The sequence below is a fragment of the Pyxicephalus adspersus genome, chromosome Z (genome assembly GCF_032062135.1).
Source record: "Pyxicephalus adspersus chromosome Z, UCB_Pads_2.0, whole genome shotgun sequence".
Taxonomy (NCBI): Eukaryota; Metazoa; Chordata; class Amphibia; order Anura; family Pyxicephalidae; genus Pyxicephalus; species Pyxicephalus adspersus.
Genome location: NC_092871.1, coordinates 68,531,402 through 68,548,786, shown reverse-complemented (window position 1 = coordinate 68,548,786; position 17,385 = coordinate 68,531,402). Strand labels below are relative to the sequence as shown.

Sequence of the window (17,385 nt, the reverse complement as noted above, 5' to 3'; positions counted from 1 at the left end):
ACACACACACACACACATATATATATATATATATATATATATATATATATATTTTTAATGTAATGTAATTAATTGGAAGCCAGGTGTAGAGGAAGTATTTATTTTATATCTTTCTTCTATAGGTCTTTTTTTTTCAGTAATTTATGTGGAGGATAAAGAAGATATGTAGAGGAGAAAGAAAGCAACTTGTGAGAACTATTAACTAACACATCAGAGTGGCTCAGTTTTAATAAGGGTTGCAAAGCATCAGATAAAAGACCATTGAACACTGAAATATTTTTTTCCCAAGCAGCAAAGTACAACACATAGTAATATGTTACAGTGCTTTTGTGTGGAGCTGTGAGTAAATGACACTATACCATGTCGTATGGCACGTTGCAGACACTTCAACATAGAGATGTGTTCCACCCCTTAGAAGCACCTATTACAACATAAAGAATATAGTAAAAAAAACTCATCCATGAACTAAGTCTAACACTTATGTAAATGAAGCAAAAGACAGAGGAAGAGGGAGATCTGTACAACCTTCAGGAATCACAACTGCAGTGTGCTTATGGAGAATGTGTCACAGAAGATCCAGGCCTCAACAGCTCACAGAGTCTAAGAGAAGTACAACGTGACACTCTGCTGCCTGCAGGTGGACAGCCCTCACAGAGACACAAGTCTTTCAAATCTTGTGCTGGAATAAAGTGACATTGTTCTATAGAACTTCCTTGTATCATAATTTACCAGTGACACACAATCATCCATCTCTATCAGGGAGATGTATGCAATATTTTAGTTGCAACTGTCTCATGGTGCCAAATTGTCCCTTATGTGCAGCCAATGTCCCACTTCTGAACGTTCTCCCAAAAGGACTTAGAGTTTAGCCAATCATTTTTGTGCGATTAAAAAAACTATAGTTACATAGTAAGTCAGGTTGAAAAAAGACATTAGTCCATCAAGTTCAACCACTAGAGAAAAAGAACATATCCCTGATATGAAACCCCATGGACATTGTTGATCCAGAGAAAGGCAAAAAACCATGGTACAATATGCTCCATTTTCCATGAGGCAATCTGATGTTCCCTGGATCAACAGTCTCTTATCTTTACTTTAACCTACTGGGTGGTTCATTTCTGTCCAGATTTATATATCTAAAAGTGGTACATTGTCTTTCATGAAATTCTTTTTTACATTACAGATATTTCTGTCCTACCCTTTACTTAATGAAGTGGAGTTATCCATGAAAGGCATAAAAAATCAGCAGGGTATGCCCTTAGGAGTGGGTAACCCAGGCAGAAATATTTTGATTATGTTTTTTGCACATTTTAATATGTTTTAATGTCATTGTTTTTAATGTAACCAATTACAGATATGTTTTGACATATATGTATATGTACAACTTGGTATTGTTGGCCTGAAAAGTCCCTTTTGCTGAGCTAATCCCTCAGTTTTCTTCTATGTATTTGCAATTTAGGGATGTGGCCGTGTGTCAATAAGGAGGTTGGTTAAACGTGAATCGGTAAAACAATCTTTAGTAGTTGCTGAATATACTTCCTAAGGGTGCTTATTCCACATTTTCACAGACTGGAGCTTAAACTTCTTTTCCTCAAGACGCAAACAGTGCCCTCTTGTTTTGTTTTTCTTTGTAATGATCTTAAAGTGAATAATTGGGAAGAGAGTCTTCTATTTTCATAGTTACATAGTAGGTTATGTTGAAAAAAGACATAAGTCCATCAAGTTCAACTACTAGGGAAAAAAACATACCCAGATATAAAACCTTATAAGACATAGTTGGTCCAGAGGAAGACAAAAAACTGGAACAATTTGCTTTAACGGGAAAAAATTTGTAGCAAATACAACAATCGTGTCATGATGTTCATTTTTAAAATATTACATCTCCCCAACCACGTAAATGTCATTTGTCGCCATTTATTAAGGTCTTTTCGAATTGCAATGAGCAAGGGAATGAAGTTAAGCCCCATTATCTTCATCAAATTGGAAGGTATCTTGAGTCCCCAAATTATTTGAGAGATGAGGTTGCCCATTTAAATGGAAAGTTAGGGGTTAGGGAATGGAAAGTTAGGGGTAAGCGCGTTGAACAGCCTTTGGCAAAGTGATGTTGAGAGCCTGAGACTTCTGCAAATTTATCTTATAATTAAACAGCTCTGCAAAGGGTCGAAGCTCTGACAAGAGATGATAAATAAAACAGCAAATCATTAGCATAGGCTGCAGTTTTGTGTTCTATATTGCCTATTGAGACTCCCTTGATATTCACGTTAGCCCTGACACATCTAAGCAGAGGTTCCAAAGGGATTATGAACAGCAAAGGTGATAATAGGCAACTGTGTCCCATTCCGTTAATAGTAAACGATCTAGATAGTTCACTATTTACTTTAACCTGTGCTGTTGGTGTCGAGTACAGAGCCTGAACCCAAGTCATAAACCTAGTTGGGAGGCCAATATACTGTGGGAGTGTATGCAGGCAAGACCAATCAACCTGATCAAATGCCTTCTCCGCATGGACTGAATATTATGGGAGTGTACATAATTGATAACATTCAAAGTACAGGTGGTGTTCTTCTGAGCTTCTCTAAAAGACAAGAAACCACATTGATCAGGATGAATTAAATCAGATAAGATCGGTGTTAGTGTTTGAGCTAATATGCTTGCAAAAAGTTTTAGATCGCAGTTCAATAATGAAATGGGTCTGAAACTTAAGCGGGATTGCGGGTCCTTATCCGGTTTAAGCAGGACAGTGATATGGGCTGCAAGTGTGTCTATTGTAGGTAGATGACCTTGGGGTATGGCATTATAGGTATCTACTAAATGAAAGCCTATGACATGTAAGTATTTCTTAAAGTATTGTAGAGTCAAGCCATCCGGCCCCTTACCAGACGCAGCACGGGAAACCGCCTTTTGCAGTTCCAGAACTGCAATTGGTTTGTCTAGGACCCCCAACACATCTTCTGAGATACTGGGCAAACCAGACTCTTTAAGATATTCCATCACTCTATCAACTATGCCACTGATGCCCTCCTCCTCCTCTGTGGCAGGTCAACGATTATACTATTGTTTATAAAACACATGGAAAGACTGGGCTCTGCTGTTGCGTGTTGCACCACTTCCGAGGAGTCTTTAATATTTGGTATGTACATGTATGCTCTTTTTGTACGAAAAGCCCTGGCTAGTGCCTTGCCACAGTGAATGGCATACTCATAAAAAAGCCTGCATTTACGCAATTGGGTTTGAACTTTGTCAGGAAACATAGAATTAATTTCGCACTGAAAATAATTAAGATTCAGTGTCAGAAGAAATATGTTTTTTATGTTGTATTTAAAGTAGGTGTAGTTGTGCAAGCAAAGCATTCAAATTCTGTTGCCTAAGTCTATTTAGTCTACTACCTTCCCGTATGAAGAGACCACGTACAAAGCACTTGTGTGTTACCCATACATTAAAAGGATTAGCAGTGGAGCCAGAATTGTGTATAGTTCTCCCCAGAGGTTTTTAGCTGATTGCTCCGCCCGGCTGCTTTGAATACCCCGCCCAGCTCTCGGCAGCTCTCATCCTCGGGTGCACAGATCTCAGTGAGGCTGCTCTGTGTCATCCGTTCAGAGGATTGCTGCCGATGAGAGGTGAGCACACACAGTTTAGCCTTCATGTGAAGGAGACACAGGCAGCTATGTGTAGACAGATATGTGTAACAGAGCAGGCAGCAAACTTTGCTAGGTAGAGATTTATGTTCTCATAATGCCATAGTCATTACATTTTAAAAAGGTTTAGCGACAAGTGTCCCCCACTTGCACCTACAGTTCCAGTTTCCTATGCCTCCACGTGTACCGTAAAAATTTCAAATTAATACAACCAACGGTTTAGGAGATCTGAAGGTTTGAACACAGCAAGTTGTTAGGCTGCAGAATATGACAAGCAGCTTTACACTCACATTGCTATCACACTGCGCTGCTGATGACATAACACACTGCGGATAAACGTCACAAACTGTTTTTATATAGAATATGGGCAGTGATAAGAGGGGGTCACTGTCTGTCTTGTCCCCATCTGATATCACATGCATGATGGTATTAAAGCATCGTCACATTTTTAACATTATTTTAAAGAGTGACTTTCTCTGCTATGTAATGGAAAAATGTGCGTTTTTTGTTTGTTTTTACACTTTTGTGGAGAGGACCTCTCCCCTTCAGTCTTCACTTCCATTTCGTTAAAGACCGAAGGGGAAATCCGCAGCCTCCTGGGATATTTGTGTAACATATCCTAAGAGGCTCTGCACTGCTCCTTGTGTGCATGCACCTTCAGAGGATTTCTTATAATGTAAAAAAAAAAGTATTCAATCTCATGCATGTACAGTGCAAGGCAGCATTGGACGTACAAGTGAGCATCAGAGAGAAGGTGGAAGCTGAGCCAGCATGGGCCTACTGGGCTAATTTTGTAAAAGAATCAAGTGAAAAAAAAAAGTTTTCACAAAAGTTCACTTTAAGTAAATATAGACACAGGAGCACATCTGAAGTTAGGCTGATCTCACACCGGCAGTAAGGTTACATTTGTCCATTCCTCATGCCAGGAACCACTGCTGCTTAAAAGCCTGTTACCAATCCTAGGTGCCCAGCACTTATGGCCTGTTACCAATCCTAGGTGCGTAGCAGTTGCCAGAAGTCACTCATAAGGGGTAAATGTTTTTTGCCCCTACATACGGCATAGGACAGTTGTGGAAAAATACATAGAATAGAATTACAAAGTTGTAACAAATAATTGGGAGAAGGTAGAACACTGAAACAATAAGAGGTTACTGGATACCCATGGCATAAACAACTGTGAGCACTAAATTTGCTGTGTTTTGCCACACCCCCTTTTTTACCACCCGGCTACAGCTTCCCACCACCCGGCTGAAAAAAATTTCTGGGGCGAACACTGTTGTGGTAGAAAAATTCATTCAATTCTGTCTCTATTTTGTGAGTGCTTTCTACGTCTTCCAAGTAATGTCTCATGGAGTCACCAGGAGGCAGACTTACTGTTTGTGGATGTTGCAGCCACTGTTAAGGTCACCGGTGTATGATCTGAGAATTAAACTGTTCCGATCCCAGAGTCTAATATAAACAGAATGGTGTGGTGGCCTACAAGGAAATAATCAATCCTTGATTAAGTTTTGTGCTCTTGTCAGTAGTATGTGTAGTCTCGGCCCGTTGCTGAAAACGCCAGAGCCCTTAGATGCATCCTGATTCAGGTTCAATGTCATGTTAAAATCTCCTCAAACAATGATTTTGCTGGAGCAATGCGCTCCTACCGTATCTAATACGTGTTCCAGTACAAACAGCTGATTTGTATTTGTTAAGTATATTTTAACAAATGTGAATAATTGTGTGAATATTAATCTATGGTACCTTGAACAATAAGGTACCTACCCTCTGGATCCGTATTTACTGTAGACAAAGACCACAGCAGGATTTTTTTCAGGATAATACTTACCCCCCTAGACTATGAGTCCGGGGAAGTACAATGATAAGCTGTTTGAAATTGTTTATCTTGCAATGTGAGCATTTTGTCATGCCTGAAGCGAGTCTCCTGCAAAAATGCAATATCACACTTCAGCCTATTCAATTCTCTCAACACTATGGAACGCTTAATGGGAGAATTTAACCCCTTAACATTGATGGAGGTGATTCTGATCAACATATTGGTTTGTGTGAGTAGTAAAGCTGATATTATTCTGCTCAATAAGTAAGGGACTGGGGTGATGGGAAGAGGTGTGGTAGAGAGGGAAGAAAAAAAAAAAGGATGAACATAAAGGGCAGGGTCTAACTCTAAGTAGAGCCCTAATACATAAAAGACCACTAACCCCTGTGGAGGTAGGGTAACCTAATTGAGAAGAGCACAGGTAATGGCGACCGAGTCGCCCCCGAAGTCCTGGCCATAGCGACCATTGTTAACACTATGTCGGTCAATCATATGTAACAGAATCAGATTAGTGGCCCCAAACATATATAACAACATCCTCTAAAACTGGTAACTAAAGAGTAATAATAAACTCCCTTTGTTGTAATCTAAAACTCTTATGTAAAGGGAAGTGCATAGTTCTCCCCAGAGGTTTTTAGCCGGTTGCTCCGCCTGACTGATTTGAATACCCTGCCCAGCTCTCGGCAGCTCTCATCCTCGGATGCACGGATCTCAGTGAAGCTGCTCTGTGTCCTCCTGTGCAGCCTTCATGTGAAGGAGACATAGGCAGCCCCGCCCCCATCTCATAGCACGAGCTCAGATTTCTGCCTTTGAAATGACTGTCTGCTTCTCTTCTTTGTACACCAATTTCTCTGAGGGTGGGGGTACAAAACTGAAAATATAGGTGCAAGTGTTGGGCACATTCTCCCCTTACATTCTCATTACTACAGCATCATTAGAACATAAATCACTCTGCCCATTAAATTGGGCCTCCCTGCCCTGTTACACATTCCTGTCCACTGATCTAACATTCTGAACTTCAATTGGGGAATGGGGAGGTGTAAGAAACCAAAAATATAGGTACAAGTGGGGAACACCTGTGACTAACATCCCCTAAAACGTCATCACTATGGCATCATTAGAAAATGAATTCTGCCCACTAAATGTTATTGAGGTTGAGGTACAGGAAGGTTACAGTCATTTTTAACAAGGAAATGCATTTTGATGGACAGTTTTTTTTTTAATATTGTAATGATGCCATGGTGATGAAAGGTGATCGCCACATGTGTCCCCCACTTCCACCTATATTTTTGTTTCCCTGCAACTCTTAACTCTGGAGAAATTGGGGTTTGAGGTAAGATGCAGACAGATATGTGTCACAGAGCACGCAGCACATTTTGCTAGGTAGAAATTTATGTTCTCATAATGCCATACTAATTACATTTTAGAAAGGTTTAGCCACAAGTGTCCCCCACTTGCACCTACAGTTTCAGTTTCCTATGCCTCCACGTGTACCTTAAAAATTTCAAGTTAATACAACGAACGGTTTAGGAGATCTGAAGGTTTGAACACAGCGAGTTGTTAGACTGCAGAATATGACAAGCAGCTTTTACACTCACATTACTATCACACTGCACTGCCGATGACATTACACACTGCGGATAAACTTCACAAACTGTTTTTATATAGAATATGGACAGTGATGAGAGGGGATCACTGGCTGTCTTGTCCCCATCTGATATCACATGCATGATGCTAATAAAGCATCGCCACATTTTTAACATTATATTAAAGAGTGACTTTCACTTCCATTTCGGTAAAGACCGAAGGGGAAATCCGCAACCTCCTGGGATATTTGTGTCACATTATACTCCTTGTGTGCATGCACCTTCAGAGGATTTCTTATAATGTAAAAAAAAAGTGTTCAATCTCATGCATGCACAGTGCAAGGCAGCATTGGACGTACAAGTGAGCATCAGAGAGAAGGTGGAAGCTGGGCCAGCATGGGCCTGCTGGGCTAATTTTGTAAAAGAACCAAGTGAAAAAAAAATGTTTTCACAAAAGTTCACTTTACCTAAATATAGACACAGGAGCGCATCTGAAGTTAGGCTGAATTCACACCGGCAGTAAGGTTACATTTGTCCATTCCTCATGCCAGGAACCACTGCTGCTTAAAAAACTTCTAGCTCTGAAAAAGCCCAGCACTTACCTCCTGCACTAAATTTGCCGTGTTTTGCCACACCCCCTTTTTTTACCACCCGGCTATAGCTTCCTACCACCCGGCTGAAAAAAATTTCTGGGGAGAACACTGAAGTGCATAACAGTATAAAGTCTGTGCCCCATCAATGTAAAGCATAGGAAGCCATAACAACCAGAAATGTATGTTGAGGTAGAAACACACCCTGCATCATTCGTATGGTGCCCTTCAACATTGACCATATTACTTGTCAGTAATATCGCACTCTAGCAAGGTTACCTTTATGTGACTCGCATATATTCACTGCTGCTAATGAGCTCCAATGTGATGACACTACATGGATGAAAATTGTACATGTCTTATACTTTGTCAAGGAGAGCTGAAACAAAGTGATCATTTTATCCTTGACTGCAAGAGTTGCCACATGGCAGTGATTATTCCTCCTACACATAGCATTTATCACACCTATATGATTGTATAACTTGCCCTTAGTTTTCTAAGCTAGCTCAAAATGTAAGGAAGCAAGTTATCAGCTAGATATTATTGCTCGAATGCTATACAGTGTCCAATGTCAGCGTATCCTATGTGAATTACAGGTCCCATGCCAAGTATCAGTATGGCAGCATCTCCTGAGGAAGGGCCAACAATAGTCAGTACATCGAGGACTTGAGCACGAACAAATAGATGGTATCTATAGAAATACCAGCCAAGGTCATCAACAGTAGTCAAACCATAATAACGATGAATAACCGAAGTATGATCCATGTTAGTTAGCACCTATGGTAAGTATCCAAATGAGGTTGTATCCACATCAAGATAGCAGCCAGAGTCAAGAAAAGGCGGTAGCGTAAATCAGCTGGAAACAACCATTTATGATTCTGGTGACTCCGTTATTAGGAGTTGCTGGCACAGGCGGTAACCGTGTTCTTTGCCTTCTTTCTCTTGTAGCAGACGATGATTGTGGGGGGATTCCCTTCAGTTCCCCTATGGTCTCCAGTCAGTCCTGTATAGCAATAGGATCCGCCTCCAGGAAAGTAAAAAAGTCCAGCAGTTGAGTATGGTTATGGAGCGTAAAGGTGGAGTTATTTCTAGTCACCAATAATTGAAAAGCGTGGCTCCAGCGGTATGTGGCCCCTTGTGTTGAAATAATATCCAGTAATGGTCGAAGGATCCTCCGCATACGTAGAGTGCAGCTAGACAGTTCTGGAAACAACTGAATAGTTGCCCTGTCAAAATTGATCAGCCCATTAAGCCATGCTTTGCGTAATATTAATTCCTTCAAGTTATAGTGGTCTACCCTGCATAAGACATCTCTTGGGAAGTCTGCAATAGATCCTCTGTGCAAGTCAACTATATGTACACGATCTAATTCAATATCTTCTGTCACATCTATGTCCAGAATCATATTTAGTATTATTTAGATGTGCCATGGATGTAGCTTCCAGTATGCCTCTTAGCCTCACATTGTTACAGCGCCCCTGGTTTTCCTGATCATCTACTTTCAGAGAAAGAAATGTTAGTAAGGATTTTGTGTGGGCGTATGATTTCTCGAGGACTGTTATTCTGGCTTAAAACTGTGAGGAAGAGGCTTCCAATTTGGTTACCTTGGTGTCCACCACGGCAAGGTATTGCTGAAAGGCCACAAGTTCCTTCCTTAGGGATCCATCTATTGGCACTGCTAGCTCAATATCATCCTTGGTGAGGATATATTGCAGCAGGACTTGCAGGTCTGAAGGCAGTTGTTGTTCAGGGGAGTTAACTGTGGGGGAAGGCACTGTAAGCCTTGGAGAGGCAGGAGAAGACTGTGAGGACAGGCTCGGGCCCCTTGCATATGACGTGGATGCTTCTGCAGAGTCTGACACAGGATCTCTAGCAGATACACGTACGGCGGTCATATTGGATTCCTCCGTCTGAACTCTGGGCAAGATCAGCTGGAAAATACCGCAGACGTCTCGCCTGTCCCAGAGTTTTTTTTTTGGGCCCCTGTACTTCTTGTTGCTAGGCATGAAGATAGGTGTGTTCTGGCGTCTGTGTGACCGGTGATGACCGAGTTATGACCAGCGCGGGAACGGAGCTCCTGAAAAACACAGGCCACACCCCCTCTTTTTAGATCCTTTTTTTTTTTCTGACTGCTCCAAATGTTCCCCCCCCCCGAGACAGTATGAAGCATTATCAACTGCTATTCCACCATCTACCTGTTTACTTACTTCCTCAAAAAAAGAGAATACATTTGTTTTCTACTTCCGTCTTTCTTGAAGCCATGTTGACGATCACTTATATTAATATTTTCTAGCAGAAACTCCTCCATGTGGTTCTTTATCAAACTCTCTAGGACCTTTCCAACTATGGAGGTTAAACTAACCGGTCTGTAGTTACCTGGTAATGACTTTGCTCCCTTTTTGAAGATAGGAACCACATTGGCCTTACGCTAATCCATTGGTACCATGCCAGTGACTAAAGAGTCTCTAAAAATTAGAAATAATGGCTTTGAAATAACCAAGCTAAGCTATTTGATAACACCTGGATTTTTTGGACATGTTGTAGAAATAAATATCCATTTTGTTTCATGTTGTAGGAGAATCTTATCGAAATCTCCACCCCTTGGATTGGGATTGATTCTTTCCAATACTGCAAATTTAATGCAATTGGTGTCAAAATTGAGTGGTCCCAACATGGAAACTAATTGGTGTAACCAATGTACCATTTTTGATGGAGTACACGTGTTTGTAAATACCTTTTATTAAAGGTCTCTTTGTTTTACCTACGTAAAACCGACCACAAGAACATAAAATAATATGGATGATTCCTGATGATGAACAGTCTACATAATAGTTATCCATTGGGGAGTTCTAAGCTAGAATTCTTTAAAATCCAATTACATTGTCCACAATTCCCACATGGATACGTTCCATGTGGACTGGGATCTTGTTTGGGATGAAGAGACTGTATACACGCCCTGACTCACGTCAGCTGGCTCTGGTTTCCGAAGTCCGGCCCTCCATACCATATATGGAGGATGCCTCCGGGACTCTCCTTTGCCATTCACAATAAACACAGCGTTGTAACTCAGACCCCGCTGCTGTCTCTCTTTTAGTTCCCTAAAAAGGAACTTTATCCTATGGCATATAGATTTATCTATACATATTATGACACACCTATACAATCTTACTGATTTATATTAGGTCACTCTCCATGAGACCGACCCTCTGAATACCTTTATATTGATGTTTGAAAAAACCCCGGTTTGCATGCAGGATAAAATCACACTTGTACTCCTTATCAAGTATCATGTAAGTGAATACTTTGTTTTTCTTTTTTTCTTTCTTCATTTTTCCTTTATATCATTATACTCTTCAATATTAAAATTCCAAGTTTAACCCTTTGATCACTACATTGGCATCTTGTATTGATAAAATTTGGATGTAATTTATTATACCATAATAGGATTACCATTGGAGGTTCCTCTAATGTATTATCAGTATCTATCTCAATTTATTTTGATTGTATTTTTTGGGTAATACCTGCCACATAGATTACGGTGGTTTAGTTATAATATTTTACATACCTATATTGGAATTACTACTAATACTTTACCTGTTGATGATTTCTACCCCCTAATATATTACCTTTCTACTACTTGTTTGTATTTGTCAATACTACTATGACCTGTACTTACTCAATGTATTTATTTGGTATATATAATAGATACGGCAAATTAACTTCTGTACACTACTGTCATATGTATAATACCCCTGAAGAAGCCCAGACGGGGGAAACGCATCGGGTATAAGACCTACGCGTATAAGTACTAAGGAATTGTGTGATTTAGAAGATGAATGTCTAATGTCAGGGCCAAGTTGGTATTGACCAAGACCCAAGTCATAGGTCATACCAAATTGTTTGGAAAAAAACATTTTTTGAATTATGTTACCATTTTGCTTTTCACTAAAAATACAATTTAAAATATTTGCCTAAAAAACCCCTAATTTCTATTTTTTTGGTTTATTTCCATTATTCTTAGGGTTGGCAATTGGGCTATGTTTAAGGCCTCTATGTACTAGTTTTTCACCAGATAAGTACACTCATCAGTCTATTCTCAATGTTTCTAAATCATATCAATTTTGAGCCATTGTGACTTATTTAAGGCAGCGACGTTGCTAATATGAATTTGGACTTGAGCTAAAAAAATGTGTTTAGTAAATCTGTCTTTTCTTTATCCCCAGTTACCAACCTAGAGACATCCTTTAGGGGCCTACATGCTCAGATCTGATCTTTTTGCTATTAATATATTTAAAAAAAAGTTGGGGTTTGTCTTACTTTCCTTTGCAATCTGTCTCTCATTTTGAAGTTTTGCACATTTTATCCAATTTTAACATCTTTTGTTACATTCTTTAGTTTTCAAACGATTATCCTTCATTTTTATATTTGTGGAATGCCCTTTTCTTGTTCCTTATGGCTTTCTTAACATCAGCTGTGAGCCACATAGGTTTTAATTTTGCTTGTGTAGAACAGACTTGAAACATTCTAATTTCTGCTCTGTGTTCTTTGAAGACAATATTGTCTCTCAGTCCAAGTCACAGAGAGCCACCCTTATTAATGGAAAATATGCTCTCTTAAATGTTTTTATCTTTCCTGTTTACAGCTTACATTAAATGAAATCATATTATGGTCACTGCCAATAACTTTAAAACGAAACTCTTTAATTGAAGCTATGTTCAGCACACATTTTTATTTTGTTTTCCTCATTCTTATCAGGCATTCAACTTACATTAAATTTAATCATAATATGGCCACTGCTATCCTGATTCTCTTTTATTTGCACATTTGTTATAAGCTCAGCATTGTTAGAAAGAACTAGGTCCAGCAGAGTATCATTTCTAGTTGAGGCTTCTATAAACTGTACCATAGAATTATCTTGTATTAAATTCACAAATTTCCTCCCTTTTGCTGTTCCTGTAGTGCCATTACTCCAGTCAATGTCAGGGTAGTTGAAATCTCCCATGATTAAAACACTTCCACTTTTTGCTGCTTTTTCTATCTGTTCTAGTAGTTTATTCCCTATTGCTACCTTAGCACTGGGGGGCCTATAGCAGACTCCAATAATAAATTGTGTGTTTTTTAACCCCACATTCAACTCCACCCATAATGCCTCAACCTCATCCCTTGTTCCATCCGCAATTTCTTCTTTCACATTCAATTTCAGATCACTTCTCACATACAGACACCACCACCCTCCAAGCTAGTAGTAACCAAAATGTCAGCCCCCCCAGCTTGAAAGAATTTCAAGATAAGGAGACACAAGTTTTAAAAAATTGTTTAGATGCCACTAGCATCTAAATTTTAAGTTTTGTACAACCTGCCATTTCAAAAAAAATTGGGGTTTAAGGTAGGGAAGTGGACAATCTTGTGTAACAGGGCAAGGGGGGTTTTGATGGGTAGAGTTTTTCATGCTCTGATGATGCCACCCCCTACAAAAACCTACATTATGTACACCTCACCGTTCTAGAGAAATCAGGGTTCAGGTATTGGGTACAGTAGTGTAACAGGGCAGCATGACAGGTAGTGTTTTTATGTTCTAATGATGCCACAGAAATGACATTTTAGGGGGAGTTAGCCACAAGTGTTCCCCACATACATTTTCAGATTCCAACACCTCTCCATTCCAGAGAAATTGGGATCCAAAGAAGGGAAGAGGACAGGGTAGAATGGCATAAAAGTTATAGCTTTGTGACAGGTTGGTAAAATATGCTCCTTGTTATGTAAGTGGCTCATGGGATCCCCAATTTGTATTTTTAATTTCGGGATCCTAGGTGCAGCGGCTTTGAAACAGCAACCCCAATGTTCAATTTTCACAATTTTTTAAACTTCTGACCCCATATCTTGAAATTTTTTAAAGCTGGGGAGTTGTAATTTGATTACTAGTAGCTATGAGGTTACCCTGTGTATCCTGAAAATTGCAAGTCGTTACGACCAAGAGTTTAGCTTTAGTTTGGTCTGTACATACACAGTTTTCACTGTGCTACCAATGAGGCCATTTTACATGCCCACATGCACTTAGTCCTGATTGTACACGCCCACTTGAACTTGGACAGAACTATGCAGCTCCTGTGGATCCAGAAAGTTCTCCCAGGCCTGAAGTCCCATGGTATCTTAAGATCTAACTATGAACACAAAAGGTATCTACGTTGTAAGATACCATACATTAGAACCAATGTCAACCTAATGCAAACTTATGTAAATAGATGCTAGGGGTGGGAACAAGTACCAGGATATGGAACTGTGGTATGTAATTCATACAGGTCAAAAAAGTATTATTTGTACAAACATTTCATACTAGAAGGGTTGTTTTATAACCACTAAATCTTTTTAAAGAGGAACTAAACTCAAAACAGCAAAAAAAAAAAATACACTTGCCTTTAATCCCGCAGGGCAAACCGATCCCTCCAAGGATGTCCTGCAACGGGTCCCCCATCGTCTCAGCATTCATGCTGGAGCCGGTGCTCTGGGCGCCGCCATCTTCTCTACTTCATCCTATTTCACCCGACCCAGTCGCGAGATCAGGCGACGTAGGATGGAAAAAAAAATTGCTGATCTCACTGCGCATGTGCTAGATCGGCGGTTAGATCGAAGGTATTGCATTTACAAAAAAAAAAAAAAAATTTTTACTTTACATAAAAGAGTTGTCTACCCTTTTATGTAAAATGAAAATTCAGAGTTTAGGTTTGCTTTAAGGTCACTTATTCTTCAAAGTGACCTACAATCAAAATTATGGGAGCTTTGTTAGTTCTTCATTGATAATTGCTTCATGACAAAAACCCAAAACTGTAAATTCAAAGCATCCGCAAGAGAGATCTTATTACAGGAAATGTCAGCAATGGCAACCCTTATACCTTTCTCATGACAGTTCCATATATATATACTAAACAGTTTCAGTAGCTCAAGATCATAGCGATACACTTGCCCCTGGATGTCAGAAACTGAGGGATGTTCTTCACCCAAGATGTAGTGTTCCAACATCCATACCACAATGTACTAGTTCAGATTGTGCACACAGTGGTTGTTATGGGTAAATATAACCACAGACAGGAATCAGTGCAGTGGAATGAACAAGAAACAGAGTGTCACATCCTGCACGGAGAGAATGTGGTTCCGCCTAAATTCCTTTGGGTGATTGGCGCAATACCTCATGCAATCGGCTATAAATAGGACAAAGTACATGGGTTAACAAAATGCCAGAAATACACACTTGAAGACAACGCATCACATCAGAATGTAAACACTATCAGTAGTGATGTAAGAGGAAGGGATGATATTCTGGGCTGACATGACAAGCTGATGCTGGGAGGCATGTCGGATCCAGTATGACATTGGTTCCTACTTCTGAACGCCTGATAAAAGTGCACTTGATCTGACAACAAAATCCGTGCCTAGGCTTCTAAAACAATATTAAAGAGAATCAACAGTCTTAAGAAAGGAGACCTGTTAGGAAATATCTAAATCTATACTGGCCACATTATATAACCTCCATTCAAGGTCAAAATAACAGCTCTTTCTAAACATTAAAAAAACATGGATATTTTATAGTCTTAGCTTCAGTGTGCTAAAAGTTACAAGACGAAATATTAGGTTAATGGTACAGAAAGCCCTAAAATTAGCCTAAACTTCCTTTTTCCATATTCCTTTTAAATGGGATGCCACTGCACCACACTACATAGCAAACTGGGCAGGAACTTTTTTTTTGCAAACAGAAAAAGCACTGGATTTTATATACTCTACTCTAAATTGAGTAAGCTAAAGGCCTGACATTAGTATAGTAATTAGTATTAGCCAGTCAAGCATCTAAACACTGTTTTGGATGCAATTGTTTATATAAAGCATTTGTGACAAATGAGGAAACTGAATTCTTTGCTGATAAGTCTATGCTGCAAACTATCCATATGGATCTGTATACTGGCAGACGAAAGAATTGAGCTGTTTGTCTGTTCTATTGATAAGAAGAAATAGGTTTTCATGAATATAATTGGGGATGCAGGAAGGTATTGACACAAATTTCACCTAAAAAACTGAATTGGTACTAGCAGGAGAAAAACATAAACCAGAAAGCATTTACTTTTTAAACTGAAACTTTTTTTAGTTTGGCAAAATAATAAAAACCAGTAAAAAACTATTAGTAGGGCACAGAAAACTTGTCTTTGGGCTGGTAATTATCTAGTACCCAGCCATGGAGGTCTTCCTTAAAAAGAATTGTGTTTTAATTTTTAGACTATGCAAGTTCTCATATGATCACTGAAAACACCTTTATGTAAAAACAGCACAAGTGTAGTAACAGGACCACTCTAATAAATTAAAGTGCTGGTATTTTATGTGACATTGATGCTTATCTGGCACCTAAAATTTTACAGGCTTTTAAAGCCCGTGGCTTTAATTAAAAAATCAAAAAATCAAATGGTATGAGAAATATTATATTAAACCATAAATTAACAGTCATAGCATGCTGATGGACTGTGCCTAATTGCTGTGCATCATTCCTTACCAAACCTATGAAGAATTCATGACATAAGAAATATTTGATACTGCAGCAGAACACTCAGATAGGGTTGTGCTTGTTTGGCCTCCAGAATACACATGTAGATTATCAGCCACCAATTTGGTATGGCATCACTTTGCTAGGTAGGGCGCTACCAGTTCTTCTTGTAGTAGCAAGGAATGTTTAATAAATCAATAAAATCTTGTCTTGAAGCATTGGCAAAGCAAACACAGATAGATTATGAGAAAATCAAATATATATATATATATATATATATATATATACATACATACACACACACACATACATATATACACACATACATACACACATACAAAGCAGGATTGGAGGTAAAAGAGAGATATATTTGCCCAAGATTCCTGTGTGAAGTAGCAGGTGGAAGACTTCCATTAATGAAGAAGCACTAAGGGTGGGGATATAACATAGAGCCAGGAGCTCAACCAGTACCTTGGCTTGGAGAGACACCGACAAGGGTTTGTGTCAGTGCAGCTTGCTTGGAGAGACACAAACGGGGGTTTGTGTCAGTGCAGCTTTATTTGGAGGGACACAGACAGGGGTCTGAGTGAGTTCAGCTCTGTTTGGAGACACAGCCAGTCGGTCTGTGAGGGAGCTCGGCTGAGAGACTCAAAGTCAGTCTGGGTGAGTGAGCCCAAAAGTGAGTAGAAAGTTGCTGAAAGCTTGGTTTTGAGCTGACAAGGAGAAGCCCTCCAGCTGATAGACAGGGATGTCCTAATGTATAGTAAGTGCCGTACAGGCAAGGTTTTCTTTTGCTGTTTTTGTTATTTTATCTGCAACCTTCAATAAACCTGGCTGCAAGCCAGCCTAAGACTGATACCTCGGTGTGTGATCTGAGTTGGATGAACCAGACAAGTGTCCTTTGACACCAGCAAAGGCGATCCTGAGCGTAACCCCTCACAATATACACATACATATATACATACATACATGCTCAACCCAAAATTTTTTTTAAGCTGGGTGGGAAGAAGCTGTAGGTGGGTGGCAGCCCATGTATCGTGACCCAACTCTTCAGTAACCACCCAAGAACAGCTGGGTGGTTGCTGAAAAGTGCCGGGTGGTGCACCCAGCTAAAAGGGGCTGGGGAGAACATTGCACAGCACACATACATACATACATATATATATATATATACACACACACACACACACACACACATATATAGTTTTATGTATTTATAAATATTAGTATTTAT

The 17,385-nt window shown here is 39.5% G+C and overlaps 1 protein-coding gene across 5 annotated transcripts in view; it reads right to left on the bottom strand.

Annotated features, from left to right (window-relative positions):
- Window positions 1-17,385, bottom strand: part of LOC140343599 (IQ motif and SEC7 domain-containing protein 2-like) — a 255,722-nt gene that overhangs the window by 114,518 nt on the left and 123,819 nt on the right. The window lies entirely within an intron of this gene.